Below are 6,681 nucleotides of genomic sequence, written 5' to 3'. Positions count from 1 at the left end.
ATTTTTTTGTAATTTCGCGCAAAGCTACACGAGGGCTATCTGTGCTAGCCGTCCCTAATTTAGCAGTGTAAGACTAGAAGGAAGGCAGCTAGTCATCGTCACTCTCCGCCAACTCTTGGGATACCATTAAGGCACTAGACTCGAACTTCGAGGGTCGCGGGTTCGAATCCCGGTCGCACCAAACACGCTCGCCCTTTCAGCCATGGGAACATTATAATGTAACCGTCAATCTCACTATTTGTTAGCAAAAGAGTATCCCAAGGTTTGGCGGTGGGTGGTGATGACTAACTGCCTTCTCTCTAGTCTTACACTGCTCAATCAGGGACGGCTAGCGCAGAAAGCCCTCGTGTAGCTTTGCGCGGAATTCAAAAACCAAACTGAATTTTTGCATTGCATTTGCTACCGTCACAATGTTTTAAATTGTACTCAATTCTGTATCTGTTTACAAAAAATAAATAATACTAAATTTAAAAACCGACACCAGGGTCCTGTGCAAAACTAAAACCTATACCTGTGTGAACAATAAACCACGATTTGTTGCTCGTTTAGCGAAACTAACTTTTCCACCCGGAATGAAGAACGAATAGGCTTATCATTTATTTAATTTATTAATTTACCACCAGGGATCCTAGCTACTTATTTATTTATGGCAAAGCTACCTGGGCTCTTTAGTTGTGTCTGTAATTTTGATGGGGCCGAGATGGTAACTGGCCAGTAGCACCCTCCGCCAATTGTTGGGCTACTTTTTTACCAATTCTAGAAACTTATGAATGAAAGTAAAACAATGTATCAATCACAAGTTATCTGCTTTATCCAGTAGAGATAAAACTCCCTCCGCCACTTGCTAGGGCTCATAAGGCAGGCTAGAATACCACAAACATGGTAGTGGGTGGGAAGCTATTTATAATATAGAATTGAACATCCAAATAAATTAGAGACGGACTTTGGAAATACACAGTAACGAGATCTTAAAACTTCACAACAAATGGGGAAATTTATGTTTCAGAGACTTATGAACGTCAATTTTAATTTGTATGGTAAAATTGAATCGAGTCCAGCACAGTTACAATACGTGAAATGTTTCTTAATAAAAAAAATATGATTCCAACATCCACGCAGTCCTAAAACGACTAATTTCGATACTAGAGAAATCGTTAAAAGCACGGAAAATCGCAAACTGTCTACATCACTGCTTTGGACCTGTAACAAAATATCTTTTTTATGGGTTCCCAGCTGAGAAATTGAGCGAAAGAGAATAATTTTAAGATTGTAAATATATCTAGCTGGAACTTGCAAAGGAAATCTTTGTACCAAATTTCATGTACATTGAACAAAATTCCTAAATTGTAACCTTTTGAGTCCCCTAACATGACCAAAAATTGGTATATCCTACATTGTTATATGTATGAGATTTGGACTTGTAAAAATACACCTATGAATTTGATTTCATGTCAACTGGCCAAGATACAGTGGAGTAATTGTGCAGAAATCCTAAAATTATATATATGTTTGGTACTGTAATACCTCCGTAGTTATAAAGAATGAGCAAGTCCTCTATTTTTGTTTTTCAATGTGCGGGAGCTGTACGGATGTATCTTTGTATCGAATCGATTCTATGTACATTGGTCAACGTAGTACTGAGTTGTTGACCCAAAACCCAAATACTATGTATGTTTTGCTGTGAACTCTGTCCAACCCCTAAAAAAACTGAGAACAGGTGAAACAACATCTAGAGGTACCACAATAGTAACAAACAATACCTGGAGGTACCACAGTAGTAACAGCACCTAGAGGTAGCACAGGAATAACAAACAATACCTGGAAGTACCACAGTAGTAACAACACCTAGAGGTGCCACAGTAGTAGTAAAACAATACCTGGAAGTACCACAGTAGTAACAACACCTAGAGGTGCCACAGTAGTAGTAAAACAATACCTGGAAGTACCACAGTAGTAACAACACCTAGAGGTGCCACAGTAGTAGTAAAACAATACCTGGAAGTACCACAGTAGTAACAACACCTAGAGGCACCACAATAGTAACAAACAATACCTAGAAGTACCACAGTAGTAACAACGCTTAGAGGTGCCACAATAGTAACAAACAATACCTGGAGGTACCACAGTAGTAACAAACAATACATAGAAGTACCACAGCAGTAACAACACCTAGAGGTGTCACAGTAATAGTAAAACAATACCTGGAGGTACCACAGCAGTAGCAACACCTGGAGGTACCACATTAGCATGAATGACTTGTAAGGCGATACATTAAATTACTGTTTGGTAGTACACTTGTATAAATCATGTGTTGGAATGAAAGCATGTTTATATATCGATAGAAACTCGCACCTACTTTCTGTTGGTTCTTGACTGCCATCAATCAATATTTTCTGACATTTTGACATTAAAGAGATATTCTTTGATATGACAGTTTTCTTCGACGTCTCCTAGTTACATTTGACATATAAAAAGGCTCTAGGATTGTGTAGGTGTGTTTGAATAGCACGTGATTGTGAATCTAAACAGGTGTATACACTTTCTAACATAAAAGGTGTTTTGTGGAATTTCGTTTAGTTTTGATGACCAAAGACTAGAGACTGAAGTAAAAATACGGTTTCCCTTGTGAGTAATCTCTGAGCAAACAGCGTGGGCTGAAACATGGGGTGTGGTTTTTGTTGCCGTTCTGAACTAAATATATTCGGCAAACAAACCAACATCTCCATCTCTCGTGCATTCCCTGGGAGTCATGCATCATTTAATTGTAGTGTCAACCTTGTTCGTACACCGTAATAAATTCAAAAGGAAGTTAATGCCAGTTACTGAAAAGCTAAGAGTTTTCTGTCAGAGCTTAACAATTGAATGGGGCGGTTTGCCAGCATTACAGAAAAAATCAATCTTTGCCAGGGAAATGTGTAGTGACATTGCACGGAACGTTTAACACGCGCACAAAAGTATCCCTTTGATATTTACATTTCATGAAGAATATGACAGTAAAATAGTTTGTACTGGCATTGTCTTCTATTTGTACAGTTTTTCGGAGAAAATAAACAAACAAAAACTTTGCTGTCGATCTTACACATGTAACCAGCATGGAAAACATTCTTGTCAGTTTCTAGGTCTCTTCATAACCACGTTTAGTGCCACGCTATAGAAATACTCTGATAAGGGCAATACAGCTAGTGTTTGAACGGCTACAAGTAAAGTTCAGATTAGAAACAACACAACCAATGAGCTCATAAAACATCATACGATTGGGTTGCACAACGTTACACACACAAAGTAAAAGTTTGGCTTTGTTTACTTACATGAAGGAAATTATAAACAAAAACTTGCGTTATTCTTGTTGTTAAAAAAACAACACTTTTGTGTTTATATCGCTACGTCACTTAATTGCTTCACTGGTGTTGTTTTAAAATAAAACTGTTTTTGTTATTTACACCCGCACCCTTTCTACATTGTTGATAAATTATCGTTTACTGTAGAATCCAATGATATGTTATTCAGTCGTATTTGACCTATATAACCGTTTATATACCCCAAAACTATAGGTTTAGTTCCTTAGAATATCTCAGTAATATTAAACATACAGCTAAATTCTCTGAAGTACATTCGTCTAGTTTTAGATTACTCAAATGTGTTTGACAAGATATGAATAACAGGGTTGATAAGCTAAACTGTAAGATAAGAAATTTATATTTTCCAAAATCGATTACTAATAGTACCATCCAAATGTCAGAAACGTAACAAGATAATTTGCTTAAACTTTGTCAGCAAACGAAACTCCAATGTTCCTTTCAAGGTATTCTGCGCTCTCAATGATACATTCTCTACGTACTTTGGAAGAATTTCCTCACTGGATACAGAGATACGAAATGAATAGTTACACCATTTTAACATGTCCCGTTTAGTTATGTTTCTTGTATCTTGATGACTTTAGTATTGTAGCAAATCTTGGTGATTACATGAAGATTATCCAATAGAAGGACTTTATAAGAACACTTTGTTCAAGATCATCCAATAGGAGGAATTTATAAGAACACTTTGTTCAAGATCATCCAATAGGAGGACTTTATAAGAACACTTTGTTCAAGATCATCCAATAGGAGGACTTTATAAGAACACTTTGTTCAAGATCATCCAATAGAAGGACTTTATTAGAACACTTTATTCAAGATCATTCAATAGGAGGACATTATTAGAACACTTTGTTCAAGATCATCCAATAGAAGGAATTTATTAGAACACTTTGTTCAAGATCATCCAATAGAAGGACTTTATAACAACACTTTGTTCAAGATCATCCAATAGAAGGACTTTATTAGAACACTTTGTTCAAGATCATCCAATAGGAGAACTTTATAACAACACTTTATTCAAGATCATCCAATAGAAGAACTTTATAAGAACACTTTGTTCAAGATCATCCAATAGAAGGACAATTTTTTAGAACACTTTATTCAAGATCATCCAACAGAAGAACTTTATAAGAACACTTTGTTCAAGATCATCCAATAGAAGGACTTTATAAGAGCACTTTGTTCAAGATCATCCAATAGGGGGACTTTATAAGAACACTTTGTTCAAGATCATCCAATAGGGGGACTTTATAAGAACACTTTGTTCAAGATCATCCAATAGAAGGACTTTATAAGAACACTTTGTTCAAGATCATCCAATAGGAGGACTATATAAGAACACTTTGTTCAAGATCATCCAATAGAATGACTTTATAAGAACACTTTATTCAAGATCATCCAATAGGAGGACTTTATTAGAACACTTTGTTGAAGATCATCCAATAGGAAAACTTTATAACAACACTTTATTCAAGATCATCCAATAGAAGAACTTTACACGAACACTTTGTTCAAGATCATCCAATAGAAGGACTTTATAAAAACACTTTATTCAAGATCATCCAATAGAAGGACTTTATAAGAACACTTTATTCAAGATCATCCAATAGAAGGAATTTATTCCACATGTTGCCATCTAAAAAACTCGATATACATTTTAACAAATAAGTAGTAATAAGCCTTTGGATAGTTAATACAGAACATTAGGGTACTTAAAAATTACCCTTTGGAAGGTTAATACAGAACGTCATGGTTCTTAATAATTACCCTTTGGAGGGTTAATACAGCACATTATGGTACTTAATAATTATCTTTTGGAGGGTTAATACAGAACATTATGGTACTTAATAATTACACTTTAGAGGGTTAATACAGAACATTATGGTACTTAATAATTACCCTTGGAGGGTTAATACAGAACATTATGGTACTTAATAATTACCCTTTGGAGGGTTAATACAGAACATCATGATACTTAATAATTACCCTTTGGAGGGTTAATACAAAACATTAGGGTACTTAATAATTCCTCTTTGAAGGGTTAATAGTTGTTTTTTTTTCTCTTGCATTCTGTTAACATTTGTGTCTGTGATATTTTATAATCACGAACAAATTGTTGGTAGGATTTTCCAAACATTCTATCATGTTAAGTTTGGATCACAATAAAGATTGTCTGGAGAATGGCCGTCAGAATGTGGGTTAGACACAAGATAACAAATGATTTATAAGAGATTTAGTAACAATACACGAGCGAGAAACAGTCTCAGCTGTTATATCTATTCTAAGTCACTTTATTTCTATCGTAGTAAAGCAGATATAGCTGTGTTATCAAGAGGAAAGGTCAGATGACGCGTGCTATCTTGACCATATCCAATGTCTTACAGCTCTACAAGAAACCTCTACATTCGAGACATACCATATCCTTCAGGGTTATATTCTTTACTTCTGAACAGTTTACAAAAGTCTCGAAATTTCTTTACTGAAAAACCTCTGTCGTTACACATATTTTCGACATGATGACATTTATTGGTTACCAGAAACTTAAACCTACAAAACTCCAATCACCACAAACTCTGGTCTACACTTTACTTTAGAACCTTCTCTTCTGTAAGAACGATCTAATAGAATATATACAACTTTCTTATTTCTACTGTATTAAGATACTCTAAACAGACGTCCTTTGAACACTTGCCTCAGTCTGACACTGTATGTCCTAGGCAATGTAACGTTACTGTACACGATACATTCCCACAGATACTGGCAATAGTTATATATAATAGAAACTCTACACATGTTATTACATTACCAACTACTAGAATTGTACTCGCTACTTTACAGAAGTGTTTTAAAACGTACACAGTTAATCAGACATTACTAAAAATAGTAGTCGGCATGACGTCATAGCCCAGCACTACCCACCTACTACCAGACATATAAATACAAGTACACGTTAATAAATACCACAAAACACAGACAGCCATGTCACGTGAAAGGGTTTTGTTGTTGTTGTTGAACACAAAACTAAACAACGAACTATACGTGCTGTACCCAACACGGGTATTGAAACCCGCTTTGAACGCTCTAAGCTCCAGATTAGCCAATGGAGGACATGTATGAAAGATTCGTGAAGATTAACACCATTTTCAAGGAATCACATGATTGGTCAGCGAGAAAACATCAAAACACTCGCAATACAGTGGCCAGACTAAATGTGGTGGTACTTCAGTTTCAGTTCTGTCCAGAGTGAATGTGGTGATAATTTAGTTTCAGCTCTGTCCAGAGTGAATGTGGTTTTTATTCAGTTTCAGTTCTATCCAGAGTG

The sequence above is a fragment of the Tachypleus tridentatus genome, chromosome 3 (genome assembly GCF_004210375.1).
Source record: "Tachypleus tridentatus isolate NWPU-2018 chromosome 3, ASM421037v1, whole genome shotgun sequence".
NCBI lineage: Eukaryota > Metazoa > Arthropoda > Merostomata > Xiphosura > Limulidae > Tachypleus > Tachypleus tridentatus.
This window is presented reverse-complemented; position numbering follows the sequence as displayed.